Source organism: Rhinoraja longicauda, chromosome 8, assembly GCF_053455715.1.
Source record: "Rhinoraja longicauda isolate Sanriku21f chromosome 8, sRhiLon1.1, whole genome shotgun sequence".
Classification (NCBI taxonomy): Eukaryota; Metazoa; Chordata; class Chondrichthyes; order Rajiformes; family Arhynchobatidae; genus Rhinoraja; species Rhinoraja longicauda.
The window spans coordinates 633,469-651,547 of record NC_135960.1 but is presented as its reverse complement, the minus strand read 5'-3'; the positions used below and the strand labels follow the sequence as shown (position 1 = coordinate 651,547).

The window sequence follows — 18,079 nt, the reverse complement described above, 5'->3', positions numbered from 1 at the left end:
ATGAATGCATTCAGAGATCAGCCATGATTGAATGGCGGGGTAGACTCGATGGGCCGAATGGCCTTATTCTGCTCCCACCCACTTAGGGAGAGTTCGGCCAAACAGTGTGGGGGTGTTCACCTGCAGCAGGAACTCCAGCCGAGTGCACAGGCATTGCAGGGCGGGATTAGTGTCCGTGACAGGCCGCTGGTCTCTCTGTTGGCCCTGGCTGAGTTCCTGGACGGAGACTGTGGAAAGAGAGGCAGGTCAGAGACTGAGTGGGGATGGGGAGGGGGAGAGGGGCGATGGGGTGGGGTGGGGTGGGGAGAGGCGGAATGGTGGTGGGGGGAAGGGAAGCTGCTGGACTCACTCTGCAGGTCTTTGATCACGGACAGGAGTTGGAGATCAGAACATGCTGCCATCGCCATCACTGGTCCAAGCTTCACCTGCAAGAACATCCCCCTGTTACACACTGTGGGGGGGTTACTGATAACACGCACGGATGCATGAACTCTCGCCGCATCTTACACCCTACATCCGGGCTACTATTTGGGGGTCTGTAGATAACACCAATTAGTCATTGAAAGTAGGCATGCAGGTGCAGCAGGCAGTGAAGAAAGCGAATGGTATGTTGGCATTCATAGCGAGGGGATTTGAGTATAGGAGCAGGGAGGTTCTGCTGCAGTTTTACAGGGCATTGGTGAGACCACACATGGAGTATTGCGTGCAGTTTTGGTCTCCTAATCTGAGGAAAGACATTCTTGCCATAGAGGGAGTACAGAGAAGGTTCACCAGATTGATTCCTGGGATGGCAGGACTTTCATATGAAGAAAGACTGGATAGACTCGGCTTGTACTCGCTGGAATTTAGAAGATTGAGGGGGGATCTTATAGAAACTTACAAAATTCTTAAGGGGTTGGACAGGCTAGATGCAGGAAGATTGTTCCCGATGTTGGGGAAGTCCAGAACAAGGGGTCACAGTTTAAGGATAAGGGGGAAGTCTTTTAGGACCGAGTTTTTTTTCACACAGAGTGGTGAATCTGTGGAATTCTCTGCCACGGAAGGCAGTTGAGGCCAGTTCATTGGCTATATTTAAGAGGGGGTTAGATGTGGCCCTTGTGGCTAAAGGGATCAGGGGGTATGGAGAGAAGGCAGGTACAGGATACTGAGTTGGATGAACGAGATAGGGCTACAAGGCACGAGTTGATTACAAGTGATTGGCTCAGTGCTGATAAGAAAATGTTTGTACATTGGATGAAGCTGTAAGATGTTATACTATGTCTCCAATTATGTACAATTGGGGACATAATACACACTTGCAAGTGGCAAAAGATGGTTTAAGATAGACACAAAGTGCCATGAAATGACTAGTGAATTGGATTAAAGAAATTGCCGAGACTTTTTCTATGTAGATAAAAAATAAAAGAGTAATAAGGGAGTAGGTAGGAATGTCAAAGGAGGAGAGAATTTATGTTTAGAGTTAGTGGAAGTAGACAGTATGACAGGTAGGGCCGAAGGGCCTGTTTCCGTACAGTATGACAGGTTGGGCCGAAGGACCTGTTTCCATACAGTATGACAGGTTGGGCCGAAGGGCCTGTTTCCGTACAGTATGACAGGTTGGGCCGAAGGGCCTGTCTCCGTGCTGTATCTCGAAGCTAAAAAAAGAAAGATGAAACGACTTCCATCCCACACGCTGGGAAAGATATTGTCAAGCTTGAAAGTTATAGGAGAGATGTTGTTAAGATTGAAAGGGTTCGGTGAAGATTCACGAGGATGTTGCCAGGACTAGAGGGTGTGAGCTACAGGGAGAGGTTGAGCAGGCTGGGTCTCTATTCCATGGAGTGCAGGAGGATGAGGGGAGATCTTATAGAGGTGTACAAAATCATGAGAGGAATAGATCGGGTAGATGCACAGAGTCTCTTGCCCAGAATAGGGGAATCGAGGACCAGAGGACATAGGTTCAAGGTGAAGGGGAAAAGATTTAATCGGATTCTGAGGGGTAACTTTTCCACACAGAGGGTGGTGGGTGTATGAAACGAGCTGCCAGAGGAGTTAGTTGAGGCTGGGACTATCCCATCGAACAAGAAACAGTTGGATAGGTAGACAATAGACATTAGGTGCAGGAGGAGGCCATTTGGCCCTTCGAGCCAGCACCGCCATTCAGTGTGATCATGGCTGATCATCCACAATCAGTACCCCGTTCCTGCCTTCTCCCCATATCCTGGTGAGAGCATGCAAACTCCGTACAGACAGCACCCATAGTCAGGATGGAACCCGGGTCTCGGGCGCTGTGAGGCAGCAGCTCTACCCGCTGCACCACCTAATGGTAAACACCTAATACATAAACATCTCACACACTCCAGCAAGATCGGGGTTAATACTGAACGCTGGTTTGGTTGTGTCTTTAATGTTGCTTTCACTTTCTGTTTCTGAACCCTGCCGTTCACCGCCCCCACAGCTTCAGTCACGGCACGGAAACAGGCCCATCGACCAAGCTCATACTAGCCCAGACGGCCCTTCTAAGCAAGTCCCCTCTGCCTTTGTGTGGCCCACATCTCTCCAGTGAGGCCCCTCCAAAACTGAGGATGGGGATGTTCATTGCATCGCACAGCGCGGAAACAGGCCCGACAGCTCGGGGTTGCCAACTATCCCACTCCCAAATACGGGACAAAGTGACCTCACCGCCCCGCGCCCCACGTGATCTCACCCAGCCAGCGGCCACGTGCTCCCGCTCCACCAATGGCGGCCGCCCGGGCCGGGAGGCGGGTTGCTATGCAACCTCCGTTTGGCGGCGCCCGGGCCTCCGGGCCTACACTGTCCGGGCTTACACTGTCCGGGCCTACACTGTCCGGGCCTACACTGTCCGGGCCTACACTGTCCGGGCCTACACTGTCCGGGCCTACACTGTCCGGGCCTACACTGTCCGGGCCTACACTGTCCGGGCCTACACTGTCCGGGCCTACACAGTCCGGCCCTACACTGTCCGGGCCCACACTGTCCGGGCCCACACTGTCCGGGCCCACACTGTCCGGGCCCACACTGTCCGGGCCCACACTGTCCGGGCCCACACTGTCCGGGCCCACACTGTCCGGGCCCACACTGTCCGGGCCCATACAGTCCGACCCTACACTGTCCGGGCCCACACTGTCCGGGCCCACACTGTCCGGGCCCACACTGTCCGGGCCCACACTGTCCGGGCCCACACTGTCCGGGCCCACACTGTCCGGGCCCACACTGTCCGGGCCCACACTGTCCGGGCCCACACTGTCCGGGCCCACACTGTCCGGGCCCACACTGTCCGGGCCCACACTGTCCGGGCCCACACTGTCCGGGCCCATACAGTCCGACCCTACACTGTCCGGGCCCACACTGTCCGGGCCCACACTGTCCGGGCCCACACTGTCCGGGCCCACACTGTCCGGGCCCACACTGTCCGGGCCCACACTGTCCGGGCCCACACTGTCCGGGCCCAGACTGTCCGCGCCCACACTGTCCGGGCCCACACTGTCCGGGCCCACACTGTCCGGGCCTACACTATCCATCCACTATACGACGACCAAAACGGAACATATTACTCCAAGTGTGGCCTCACCAACGTCTTGGCCAAGTGGGATCAGGGACCTTGAGTCTGAGTATTAATTGCGGCACGGTGGTGCAGCGGGTAGAGCTGCTGCCTCACGGCGCCAGAGGCCCGGGTTCCATCCTGACTACGGGCGCTGTCTGTACGGAGTTTGCACGTTCTCCCCATGACCTGCGTGGGTTTTCTCCGGGCGCTCCGGTTTCCTCCCACACTCCAAAGACGTGCAGGTTTGTAGGTTAATTGGCTTCTGTAAAACTGTCCCTGGTGTGTGTAGGATAGTGTTAGTGTGCGGGGTGAGATTACACACTAGGGTTTGTTGGGGTGAAACCCAGTGTTGGGTCAGAACCAGGTTCATCAATGAAACATGGACAGGGATTTCAGTGGGGGGGTGGGTCGGTGGGGGGGTGGGGGTGGGTCAGTGGGGGAGTGGGGGTTGGGTCAGTGGGGGGGTAGGTCACTGGGGGGGTGGGTCAGTGGGGGGGGTGGGTCAGTGGGGGGGGGTGGGGGAGTGGGGGGTGGGTCAGTGGGGGGGTAGGTCACTGGGGGGGGTGGGTCAGTGGGGGGGGTGGGTCAGTGGGGGGGTGGGGGGTGGGTCAGTGGGGGGGTGGGTCGGTGGGGGGGTGGGTCGGTGGGGGGGGTGGGTCGGTGGGGGGGGTGGGTCGGTGGGGGGGGGGTCGGGGGGGGGGGTGGGTCGGTGGGGGGGGTGGGTCGGTGGGGGGGTGGGTCAGTGGGGGCGTGGGTCAGTGGGGGGGGTGGGTCAGTGGGGCGGTGAGTCAGTGGGGGTTGGGTCAGTGGGGGGGGTGGGTCAGTGGGGGGGGTGGGTCAGTGGGGGGGTGGGTCAGTGGGGGGGTGGGTCAGTGGGGGGGTGGGTCAGTGGAGGGGGTGGGTCAGTGGGGGGGGTGGGTCAGTGGGGGGGGTGGGTCAGTGGGGGGGTGGGTCAGTGGGGGGGTGGGTCAGTGGGGGGGTGGGTCAGTGGGGGGGTGGGTCAGTGGGGGGGTGGGTCAGTGGGTGGGCGGGTCAGTGGGGGGGGTGGGTCAGTGTGGAGTGGGCCGGTGGGCAGAGAGTGGGGCAGTGGGCGAGGTGGTGGACAATCACCTTACCTGTTGGTCACCTGTTCTATCGCCCCTTGGACATGTCACCCCCCCCCTCCCTCCCCGCCCCCCAGGGGCTGTGTGGGTTTACAGGCGGGCGGCTGCCATTCCTGTTCACTGGATTGCAGAAGTTCCCCAGACTAAGGAAGTGTTCCAGCTTCACACGAGATCCACCTCCAATTCCTTAACCCTTCCCATCCCACAGCTGAAGATAGACACAGAGTGCTGGAGTAACTCAGCGGTTCAGGCAGCATCTGTGGAGAGAAGGAATGGGTTTCGGCGTTTCGGGTTGAGACCCTTCATCAGTTCAGACCAGCTGGATAGAGCTCTTAAGGATAGCGGAGTCAGGGGGTATGGGGAGAAGGCAGGAATGGGGTACTGATTGAGAATGATCAGTCATGATCACATTGAATGGCGGTGCTGGCTCGAAGGGCCGAATGGCCTCCTCCTGCACCTATTGTCTATTGTCCCACAACCTCAACTTAACTTCAGTGTCTCAACTTAAGTTTATTGTCAGATGCACAAGTACAATGATTCACAGATTCACGAGCGGCACGGTAGCGCAGCGGTAGAGTTGCCGCCTTACAGCGAATGCAGCGCCGGAGACTCAGGTTCGATCCCGACTACGGGCGCCGTCTGTACGGAGTTTGTACGTTCTCCCCGTGACCTGCGTGGGTTTTCTCCAAGATCTTCGGTTTCCTCCCACACTCCAAAGACGTGCAGATTTGTAGTTTAATTGACTGGGCAAATGTAAAAATTGTCCCTAGTGTGTGTATGATAGTGTTAAGGTGCGGGGATCGCTGGGCGGCGCGGACCCGGTGGGCCGAAGGGCCTGTTTCCGCGCTGTATCTCTAAATCTAAAGACACAGAGTGATACAGTGTGGAAACAGGCCCTTCAGCCCAACTTGCCCACACCGGCCAACATGTCCCAGCTACACTTGTCCCAGCTGCCTGGGTTTGGCCCATATCCCTCCAAACCTGTCCTATCCATGTACCATGTAAACGTTGGGATAGTCCCAGCCTCAATTACCTTCTCCGGCAGCTCGTTCCATACACCCACCACCCTCTGTGTGAGAAAGTTACCCCTCAGATTCCTATTAAATCTTTTCCCCTTCACCTTGAACCTATGTCCTCTGGTCCTCGATTCCCCTACTCTGGGCAAGAGACTCTGTGCATCTACCCGATCTATTCCTCTCATGATTTTATACACCTCTATAAGATCTCCCCTCATCCTCCTGCGCTCCATGGAATAGAGACCCAGCCTGCTCAACCTCTCCCTGTAGCTTCCTGTAGGGCAGGCAGCATCTCAGGAAAACGTGAATAGGTCATGTTTTGGATTGAGACCCTTCTTCATTCCCGACCCGAAACGTCACCTATCCATGTTCTCCACAGATGCTGCCTGACCCGCTGAGTTACTCCGGCTCTCTGTGTCTGTCTTTTGTGCATGACTGGAAGTGAGAGAGGACCAGCAGTACCCCGTGTGTCCACCATGTGGAGCCCCAGACCACATCAGTTCAGTTCAGTGTAGTTTATTGTCACGTGTACCGAGGTACAGTGAACAGCTTGTGTTGCGCGCTAACCAGTCAGCGGAAAGACAATATATGATTACAATCGAGCCGTCCTCAGTGTACAGATACAGGATAAGGGAATAACGTTCAGTGCAAGGTAAAGCCGGCAAAGTCCGATCAAGGATAGTCCGAGGGTCTCCAATGAGGTAGATGGGAGGTCAGGACCGCTCTCTAGTTGGTGAGAGGACGGTTCAGTTGCCTGATAACAGCCGGGAAGAAACTGCCCTTGAATCTGGAGGTGTGCGTTTTCACACTTCTGTACCTCTTGCCCGATGGGAGAGGGGAGAAGAGGGAGTGACCGGGGTGAGACTGGTCCTTGATGATGCTGCTGGCCTTGCCGAGGCAGCGTGAGGTGTAGATGGAGACGGTGGGAGGGAGGTTGGTTTGTGTGATGGTCTGGGCTGCGTCCACAACTCTGCGATGTTTTGCAGAGGGGATGTGCGCGTCCACCACCGATTTCCCAGCAACTGATAGTCCGGCATCTCCTTTAATCCAGACAAAGTCAAGAGAGCGCACTTGCTATTGAGGGCGTGCAGCGTAGGTTTACTAGGTTAATTCCCGGAATGGTGGGACTGTCATATGTTGAACGACTGGAGCGACTAGGCTTGTATACACAGGAATTTAGAAGGATGAGAGGGGATCTTATCGAAACGTATAAGATTATTAAGGGGTTGGACACGTTAGAGGCAGGAAACATGTTCCCAATGTTGGGGGAGTCCAGAACAAGGGGCCACACAGTCTTAGAATAAGGGGGAGGCCATTTAGAACGGAGATGAGGAAAAACCTTTTCAGTCAGAGAGTTGTGAATCTGTGGATTTCTCTGCCTCAAAAGGCAGTGGAGGCCAATTCTCTGAATGCATTCAAGAGAGAGCTGGATAGAGCTCTTAAGGATAGTGGAGTCAGGGGGTATGGGGAGAAGGCAGGAACGGGGTACTGATTGAGAATGATCAGCCATGATCACATTGAATGGTGGTGCTGGCTCGAAGGGCCGAATGGCCTCCTCCTGCACCTATTGTCTCTTGTCTATGTGAAGAGTCAAGAGTCTCTTCTTCTTGCGTATGGCGTGCACAGCCTACAGTTGTAGGTCAAGGGTGGACATCCAGGCCGGGGCAACATCAGGGAAAAGCCTCAGTGAGCAGTCATTCACGAGGGATGTGTGAGATGGTCTGGTCTGGATATCTGCAGTCGCAAGCAGTCTGTCTGTCTGTCTGTCTGTCATCCCCCACGTGTGCAGGTGATGGGCTGTTCTTGCATGGAGGGTGGGGATCCTGTTCAGGGTGAGCCATTGCTGGCGATGGAGGTCTAACCCCAGTGGTCTCATTGTGGGGTCTGTGATCACCTCTCCGTTGTTGGTGTGGGCATCTTTCCAGGCTCTATGCCACTCCGCTGGGGTGTAAACTGCCCAAGAGAAATATGAGATGCTGTTCCTCCAGTTTGTGCTGGGCCTCACTCTGACAATGGAGGAGGTCCAGGACAGAAAGGTCAGACTGGGAGTGGGAGGGGGAGTTGAAGTGCTGAGCCACCGGGTCACCTGCTGGCTCGAAGGGCCGAATGGCCTCCTCCTGTACCTATTGTCTATTGTCTATTGTCTATTGCTCAGTGAACCAGTTTCACTTGCACCTCCTCCAACCTCATCTGCTGTATCCGCTGTTCCAGGTTTGGACTCCTGTATAGCGGCGTGACCAAGCGCAGGCTCGGTGATCGTTTCGCTCAACACCCCCGCTCAGTCCGATCTCCTGATCTCCAATAGGATCCCACTACTGGCCACATCTTCCCATCTCCACCCCTCTCTGATTTCCGCAGAGACCGTTCCCTCCGCAACTCCCTGGTCAACTCGTCCCTCCCCACCCAAACCACCCCCTCCCCAGATGCAGTTTTCCATCACAGAAACATAGAAACATAGACAATAGGTGCAGGAGGAGGCCATTTGGCCCTTCGAGCCAGCACCGCCATTCATTGTGATCATGGCTGATCATCCACAATCAGTAACCCGTGCCTGCCTTCTCCCCATATCCCTTGATTCCACTAGTCCCTAGAGCTCTATCTAACTCTCTCTTAAATCCATCCAGTGAATTGGCCTCCACTGCCCTCTGTGGCAGAGAATTCCACAAATTCACAACTCTCTGGGTGAAAAAGTTTTTTCTCACCTCATTATTAAATGGCCTCTCCTTTATTCTTAGACTGTGGCCCCTGGTTCTGGACTCCCCCAACATCGGGAACATTTTTCCTGCATCCAGCTTGTCCAGTCCTTTTATAATTTTATTTGTTTCTATAAGATCCCCTCTCATTCTTCTAAACTCCAGTAAGTACAAGCCCAGTCTTTCCAATCTTTCCTTATACGTCAGTCCCGCCATCCTGGGGATTAACCTGGTGAACCTACGCTGCACTGCCTCATTAGCAAGGACGTCCTTCCTCAAATTAGGAGACCAAAACTTCACACAATACTCCAGATGTGGTCTCACTAGGGCCCTATACAACTGCAGTAGGACCTCTTTACTCCTCTACACAAATCCTCTCGTTATGAAGGCCAACATGCCTTTGACTTTCTTCACTGCCCGCTGTACCTGCAGGCTTACTACGGGCGCTGTCTGTACGGAGTTTGCACGTTCTCCACGTGACCTGCGTGGGTTTTCTCCGGGCGCTCCGGTTTCCTCCCACACTCCAAAGACGTGCAGGTTTGTAGATTAATTGGCTTCGGTAAAAAAACTGTAAACTGACCTGAGTGTGTAGGATAGTGTTAGTGTACAGCGTGATCGCTGGTCAGCACGGACTCAGTGGGCCGAAGGGCATTATAGACTTTAGAGATACAGCCTGGAAACAGGCCCTTCGGCCCACCGAGTCCGTCCCAACCAGCGATCCCCGCACACTAACGCTATCCAACACACACTGCGAACAATTTACAATTGTCGAGAGAATGGAGATGGAGAGATACAACGATGAGCCAAAACATTATGCCCACCTGCCTAATATGCTGTTGGTCCTCCGTGTGCAGCCCCATACACAGCAGGGTGCGATGCCCTGTGTATTGTGACACATTCCTCCCGTCACCACCGTTAACATTGTCTGTGACTTGTGCCACAGTCGACCTTCTGTCGGTTCGGACCAGATGGGATAGCCTTCGTTGCCCTCGTGCATCGATGAGCCTTGGGCGCCCAACACCCTGTCTGTCGCCGGTTTGTGGTTTGTCCCTCCTCGGACCACTGTCGGTCGGTCGGTACTCACCACTGCTGACCGGGAGCACCCCACAAGCCTTGCCGTTTCACAGATGCTCTGACCCAGTCGTCTGGCCATAACAATTTGGCCCTTGTCAAAGTCGCTCAGGTCTTTACTCCTGCTCATTTCTCCTGCATCCAACACATCAACTTCAAGAACTGACTGTTCACTTGCTGCCTAATATATCCCACCCCTTGACAGGTGCCATTGTAACACAATCATCAATGTTATTCACTTCACCTGTCAGTGGTCATAATGTTTTGGCTGATTGGTGTTGATCAGCCATGATTGAATGGCGGGGGTAGACTTGAGGGGCCGAATGGCCTAATGCTTCTTCTATCACATGTGAGAGGCTGGGACTCCATTCCTTGGAGCACAGTAGAGTGATGGGCGATCTTATAGAGGTGTGTAAAATCACGAGGGCAGGTTGGGCCAAAGGGCCTGTTTCCACACTGTGTCACTCTATGACTCCAAAGACGTGCAGGTTTGTCGGTTAATTGGCTTCAGTGTAAATGTAAACTGTCCCTAGTGTGTGTAGGATAGTGTTAGTGTGCGGGGATCGCTGGTCGGCACGGACTCGGTGGGCCGAAGGGCCTATTTCTTCGCTGTGTCTCTGAACTAAACTAAACTAAAAACTGAACCTATGAAGTTATGAACTCGGACTAAACTCCATTGGCCATATTTTTCTGACCATTTCTGCAGCTCCACATCACTCTTAGGTTTGCCAACTGTCTCGTATTAGCCGGGACATCCTGTGTTTTGGGCTAAATTTGTTTGTCCCGTACTGGACCGCCCTTGTCCCGTATTAGGCCCAGGTGGCGCTGTAGGCCTGGGCACTGTAGGCCCGGACACTGTAGGCCCGGACACTGTAGGCCCGGACGCTGTAGGCCCGGACGCTGTAGGCCCGGACCCTGTAGGCCCGGACACTGTAGGCCCAGACATTGTAGGCCCGGACACTGCAGGCCTGGACAGTGTAGGCCCGGACACTGTAGGCCCGGGGACCACTGTAGGCCCGGACAGTGTAGGCCCGGGGACCGCAGTAGGCCCGGACAGTGTAGGCCCGGACAGTGTAGGCCCGGACAGTGTAGGCCCGGACAGTGTAGGCCCGGACAGTGTAGGCCCGGACAGTGTAGGCCCGGGGACCGCAGTAGGCCCGGACAGTGTAGGCCCGGACAGTGTAGGCCCGGACAGTGTAGGCCCGGGGACCGCAGTAGGCCCGGACAGTGTAGGCCCGGGGACCGCAGTAGGCCCGGACAGTGTAGGCCCGGACGCTGTAGGCCCGGACAGTGTAGACCCGGGGACCACTGTAGCCCCGGACACTGTAGGCTAACGGAGTGTGTTCGGAGAGCGGGGCCGAGTGTGTTCGGCTAACGGAGGTTGCGTAGCAACCCGCCTCCCAGCCCGGGCGGCCGCCATTGGTGGAGCGGGAGCACGTGGCCGCTGGCTGGGTGAGGTCACGTGGGGCGCGGGGCGGTGACGTCACCTTGTCCCGTATTTGGGAGTGAGGAAGTTGGCAACCCCTAGTCACACTTGCTCGGATTAAACTGCGTCGGCCATATTTTTCCGGCCATTTCTGCAGCTCTACATCACGCTGGGTACTAAGGGGTTAATGGCGCCCTGCCAACAGCCTGGGATTGATCGGCAGGGGTCAGTAGACTGCCCCCAAAGCACTCACACTGATTAAACACAGCCTGCTGCCAAGTCCCAGCTAATGGCCCGCACTCAGTTTAATCAGCCCCCTGATCCCTGCAAATCCCCGGCATAAATCACCAACACATCACCTTGTCCTTGTAGGAGGCCACATCTAGGGGTGGCAACTTCCTCACCGCCCCGCGCCCCACGTGACCTCACCCAGCCAGCGGCCACGTGCTCCCGCTCCACCAATGGCGGCCCGCCCGGGCCGGGAGGTGGGTTGCTACGCAACCTCCGTTTGGCGAACACACTCGGCCCCGCTCCCCGAACACACTCCGTTAGCCTACGCTGTCCGAGCCTACAGTGGCCCCCGGGCCTAAAGTGTCCGGGCCTACACTGTCCAGGCCTAAAGCAGCCCACGGGCCTACAGTGTCCGGGCCTACAGCGTCTGGGCCTACAGTGTCCGTGCCTACAGCAGCCCACGGGCCTACAGTGTCCAGGCCTACAGTGGCCCCCGGGCCTACAGTGTCCGGGCCTACAGTGTCCGGGCCTACAGTGTCCGGGCCTACAGTGTCCGGGCCTACAGTGTCCGGGCCTACAGTGTCCGGGCCTACAGTGTCCGGGCCTACAGCGCCCCCCCCCCCTGGCCTAGTATGGTACAAGGGCGGTCCCGTACAGGTTAAAACCAATTTAGCCCAAAATACGGGATGTCCCGCCTAATACGGGACCGTTGGCGACCCTAGCCACATCTCCCATTCCCTCCCCACCCCACCCCCCCCACCCTCCGAACTCCAAAGGCACAGGATAGAAGAAGAGTGGTGGGGAGGGAGGGAGGGAGGGAGGGAGGGAGGGAGGGAGGGAGGGAGGGAGGGAGGGAGGGAGGGAGGGAGGGAGGGAGGGAGGGAGGGAGGGAGGGAGTTGAGGGAGGAGGGAGGGAGGGAGGGAGGGAGGGAGGGAGGGAGGGAGGGAGGGAGGGAGGGAGGGAGGGAGGGAGGGAGGGAGGGAGGGAGGGAGGGAGGGAGGGAGGGAGGGAGGGAGGGAGGGAGGGAGGGAGGGAGGGATGGATGGAGGGAGGGAGTTGAGGGAGGGAGAGGGGAGATGGGAGAGGGGGGAATGGGAGCTCACAAGCTCGGAAGTTATCAGAGTAGAATTAGTCCATTCGGCCCATCGAGTCCACTCCGCCATTCAATCATGGCTGATCTATCTCTCCCTCCTAACCCAATTCTCCTGCCTTCTCCCCATAACCCCTGACACCCGCACTGATCAAGAATCTATCTATCTCTGCCTTAAAAATACCCACTGACTTGTGGCCTCCACAGTCTTCTCGTTGCACCTCCCCTTCTCCTAATCTGACACCATTCAGATAATAATCTGCCTTCCTGTTCTTGCCACCAAAGTGGATAACCTCACACTTATCTACATTAAACAGCATCTGCCATGCATCTGCCCACTCACACAACCTGTCCAAGTCACCCTGCAGCCTCATAGCATCCTCCTCACAGCTCACACTACCACCCAGCTTTGTGTCATCCGCAAACTTGGAGATGTCACATTTAATTCCCTCGTCTAAATCGTTAATATATATTGTAAATAGCTGGGGTCCCAGCACCGAGCCTTGCGGTACCCCACTAGTCACTGCCTGCCATTCTGAAAAGGACCCGTTAATTCCTACTCTTTGCTTCCTGTCTGCCAACCAGTTTTCTATCCATGTCAGTACCTTACCCCCAATACCGTGTGCTCTAATTTTGCTCACTAATCTCTTGTGTGGGACCTTGTCAAAGGCTTTTTGAAAGTCCTGATACACCACATCCACCGGCTCTCCATTATCCATTCTACTTGTTATATCCTCAGAACATTCCAGAAGTTTAGTCAAGCATGATTTTCTTTTCATAAATCCATGCGGTCTTGGATGGAGCTGTTCCCAAACCCTACTGTGATATAGACAATAGACAATAGACAATAGACAATAGGTGCAGGAGTAGGCCATTCAGCCCTTCGAGCCAGCACCGCCATTCAATGCGATCATGGCTGATCACTATCAATCAGTACCCCGTTCCTGCCTTCTCCCCATACCCCCTCACTCCGCTATCCTTAAGAGCTCTATCCAGCTCTCTCTTGAAAGCATCCAACGAACTGGCCTCCACTGCCTTCTGAGGCAGAGAATTCCACACCTTCACCACCCTCTGACTGAAAAAGTTCTTCCTCATCTCCGTTCTAAATGGCCTACCCCTTATTCTCAAACTGTGGCCCCTTGTTCTGGACTCCCCCAACATTGGGAACATGTTATCTGCCTCTAATGTGTCCAATCCCCTAATTATCTTATATGTTTCAATAAGATCCCCCCTCATCCTTCTAAATTCCAGTGTTTTCAAGCCCAATCGCTCCAGCCTTTCAACATACGACAGTCCCGCCATTCCGGGAATTAATCTAGTGAACCTACGCTGCACGCCCTCCATAGCAAGAATATCCTTCCTCAAATTTGGAGACCAAAACTGCACACAGTACTCCAGGTGCGGTCTCACCAGGGCCCGGTACAACTGTAGAAGGACCTCTTTGCTCCTATACTCAACTCCTCTTGTTACGAAGGCCAACATTCCATTGGCTTTCTTCACTGCCTGCTGAACCTGCATGCTTCCTTTCATTGACTGATGCACTAGGACACCCAGATCTCGTTGAACCCCCCCTCCTCCTAACTTGACACCATTCAGATAATAATCTGCCTTTCTATTCTTACTTCCAAAGTGAATAACCTCACACTTATCTACATTAAACTGCATCTGCCATGTATCCGCCCACTCACACAACCTGTCCAGGTCACCCTGCAGCCTTATTGCATCTTCCTCACAATTCACACTACCCCCCAACTTAGTATCATCTGCAAATTTGCTAATGGTACTTTTAATCCCTTCGTCTAAGTCATTAATGTATATCGTAAATAGCTGGGGTCCCAGCACCGAACCTTGCGGTACCCCACTGGTCACTGCCTGCCATTCCGAAAGGGACCCATTTATCCCCACTCTTTGCTTTCTGTCTGTTAACCAATTTTCTATCCATGTCAGTACCCTACCCCCAATACCATGTGCCCTAATTTTGCCCACTAATCTCCTATGTGGGACCTTGTCGAAGGCTTTCTGAAAGTCGAGGTACACCACATCCACTGACTCTCCCTTGTCAATTTTCCTAGTTACATCCTCAAAAAATTCCAGTAGATTTGTCAAGCATGATTTCCCCTTCGTAAATCCATGCTGACTCGGAACGATCCCGTTACTGCTATCCAAATGCTCAGCAATTTCGTCTTTTATAATTGACTCCAGCATTTTCCCCACCACTGATGTCAGACTAACTGGTCTATAATTACCCGTTTTCTCTCTCCCTCCTTTCTTAAAAAGTGGGATAACATTTGCTATTCTCCAATCCACAGGAACTGATCCTGAATCTATAGAACATTGAAAAATGATCTCCAATGCTTCCACTATTTCTAGAGCCACCTCCTTAAGTACTCTGGGATGCAGACCATCAGGCCCTGGGGATTTATCAGCCTTCAGTCCCATCAGTCTACCCAAAACCATTTCCTGCCTAATGTGGATTTCCTTCAGTTCCTCCATCACCCTAGGTTCTCCAGCCCCTAGAACATTTGGGAGATTGTGTGTATCTTCCTCAGTGAAGACAGATCCAAAGTAACGGTTTAACTCGTCTGCCATTTCTTTGTTCCCCATAATAAATTCCCCTGCTTCTGTCTTCAAGGGACCCACATTTGCCTTGACTATTTTTTTCCTCTTCACGTACCTAAAAAAACTTTTGCTATCCTCCTTTATATTATTGGCTAGTTTACCCTCGTACCTCATCTTTTCTCCTCGTATTGCCTTTTTAGTTAACTTTTGTTGCTCTTTAAAAGAGTCCCAATCCTCTGTCTTCCCACTCTTCTTTGCTATGTTATACTTCCTCTCCTTAATTTTTATGCTGTCCCTGACTTCCCTTGTCAGCCACAGGTGTCTCTTACTCCCCTTAGAGTCTTTCCACCTCTTTGGAATAAATTGATCCTGCAACCTCTGCATTATTCCCAGGAATACCTGCCATTGCTGTTCATATAGGTTGGGTCTTTATTCTTTGGAGCGTAGAAGGTTGAGGGGGGACTTGATAGAGGTTTTTAAAATTTTGAGAGGGACGGACAGAGTTGACGTGGGTAGGCTTTTCCCTTTGAGAGTGGGGAAGATTCCAACAAGGGGACATAGCTTCAGAATTGAGGGACAAAGATTTAGGGGTAACATGAGGGGGAACTTCTTTACTCAGAGGGTTGTGGCTGTATGGAATGGGCTTCCGGTGGAAGTGGTGGAGGCTGGCTCGATTTTATTATTTAAGAGTAAATTGGATAGGTATATGGATAGGAGGGGATTGGAGGGTTATGGTCTGAGTGCAGGTAGATGAGACTAGGTCAGGGAGAATGGTCGGCGTGGACTGGTAGGGCCAGACAGGCCTGTTTCCATGCTGTAGTTGTTATATATGTTATATATGTTATATCCCCCAATAAATGCCTTCTACGATTCTGCAGTTTAGTTTAGTTTAGTTTAGAGATACAGCGCGGAAACAGGCCCTTCGGCCCACCGAGTCCGCGCCGACCAGCGATCCCCGCACACTAACACTATCCTACACACACCAGGGACAATTTACAAATTATTACCAAAGCCAATTAACCTACAAACCTGCACGTCTTTGGAGTGTGGGAGGAAACCGGAGCACCCGGAGAAAACCCACGCAGGTCACGGGGAGAACGTACAAACTCCGTACAGACAGCGCCCGTAGTCGGGATGGAACCCGGGTCTCTGGTGCCGTGAGGCAGCAGCTCTACCCGCTGCGCCACCGTGCTGTTTCTGTGCTGAACCGAAAATAGGTGCAGGAGGAGGCCATTCGGCTCTTCGAGCCAGCACCGCCATTCATTGTGATCATGGCTGAAACATAGAAAATAGGTGCAGGAGGAGGGCATTCGGCCCTTCGAGCCTGTACGCACCGCCATTCAATGTGATCGTGGCTGATCATCCACAATCAGTACCCCGTTCCTGCCTTCTCCCCATATCCCTTGATTCCTTTAGCCCGAAGAGCTAAATCTAACTCTCTCTTGAATTCATCCAGTGAGTCGGCCTCCACTGCCTTCTGTGGCAGAGAGTTCCACGGATTCACGACTCTCTGGGTGAAGAATGTTCTGTGTTGTAAACACCCAGCTGGGACCAGACCCCAGTAGAGGTGAGACGCAACGTTCTGAAACACTCTCTCTCTCTCTCTCTCTCTCTCTCTGCCTCTCTCTATCTCCGCCTCTCTAGAGCCCAAACCCTGCCACAGACCATGAACCCGGTCATTTAATTTACAGGAAGCAATTTCACTGATGGCTCTCAGAGGAGTTCCCTGAAACAACAACATGCCCTCCCCACGGAGGCCAGATCTGCTTACTCTGTTAGGAGGGGGTGCCACACAGAGGCTCTGCCCCCTGTTATATGCTTCAATACTGCAGTACTCAACAGTACGCCAACGATATGTCAACGATATGACTCCTGTCAAGCCTGAAAGGGTTCGGAGAAGATTCACGAGGATGTTGCCAGGACTAGAGGGTGTGAGCTACAGGGAGAGGTTGAGCAGGCTGGGTCTCTATTCCATGGAGCGCAGGAGGATGAGGGGAGATCTTATAGAGGTGTACAAAATCATGAGAGGAATAGATCGGGTAGATGCACAGAGTCTCTTGCCCAGAGTAGGGGAATCGAGGACCAGAGGACATGGGTTCAAGGTGAAGGGGAAAAGATTTAATAGGAATCTGAGGAGTAACTTTTTCACACAGAGGGTGGTGGGTGTATGGAACGAGCTGCTGGAGGAGGTAGGTGAGGCTGGGACTATCCCATCGAACAAGAAACAATTAGATAGGTACATGGGTAGGACAGGTTTGGAGGGTTATGGGCCAAGCGCAGGCAGGTGGGACTAGTGTAGATGGGACATTGCTGGCCGTTGTGGGCGAGTTGGGCCGTAGGGCCTGTTTCCACGCTGTGTCACTCTGTGACTCTATGATCTCCAGAAACACAGAGGCAAGTTGTTACTGAAGAAGGGTCTCGACCTGACGGGGCGGTATGGTGGTGCAGCGGGTAGAGCTGCTGCCTCACGGCGCCAGAGACCCGGGTTCCATCCCGTCTACGGGTGCTGTCTGTGCGGAGTTTGTACGTTCTCCCCATGACCTGCGTGGGTTTTCTCCGGGTGCTCCGTTTTCCTCCCACACTCCAAGGCGTGCGGGTTTGTGGGTTAATTGTCTTCAGTAAGTTTAGTTTAGTTTGGTTTAGTATAGTTTAGGTTAGTTGCATTTCATTTTCTTTTGTTTAGTTTAGAGATACAGCGCGGAAACAGGCCCTTCGGCCCACCGAGTCCGCGCCGACCAGCGATCCCCGCACACTAACACTATCCCACACACACTAGGGACAATTTACAATTTTACCGAAGCCAATTAACCTACAAACCTGCACGTCTTTGGAGTGTGGGAGGAAACCGAAGCACCCGGAGAAAACCCACGCAGGTCACGGGGAGAACGTGCAAACTCCGTACAGACAGCGCCCGTAGTCGGGATGGAACCCGGGTCTCCGGCGCCGTGAGGCAGCAGCTCTACCCGCTGCACCACCGTGACCGCCCCTCTGTGTGAAAAACTTTCTCCAATGTATAACCATGTTAATGTATCTGCAGGACAGTCCAGTATCTTATCTGTTATCTAAATCAGACAGTCTCGGGCTTGTATAACGCTCCATTACCCCCTGCTTATCTACAAATGGATGTGTGTACTTAGACGGTCAGAAGGTTCATAACGAGAAGTGGAAAAACTTTTTCAGTCAGAGAGTTGTGAATCAGTGGAATTCTCTGCCTCAGAAGGCAGTGGAGGCCAATTCTCTGAATGCATTCAAGAGTGAGCTAGATAGAGCTTTTAAGGATAGCGGAGTCAGGGGGTATGGGGAGAAGGCAGGAACGGGGTACTGATTGAGAATGACCAGCCATGA

General features: G+C 53.8%; 1 protein-coding gene across 2 annotated transcripts in view; it reads right to left on the bottom strand.

The window, feature by feature from the left end:
* LOC144595701 (C-X-C chemokine receptor type 2-like) overlaps positions 1–18,079 on the bottom strand; it is a 350,033-nt gene that overhangs the window by 261,889 nt on the left and 70,065 nt on the right. The gene's annotated exons all lie outside the window — the stretch shown is intronic.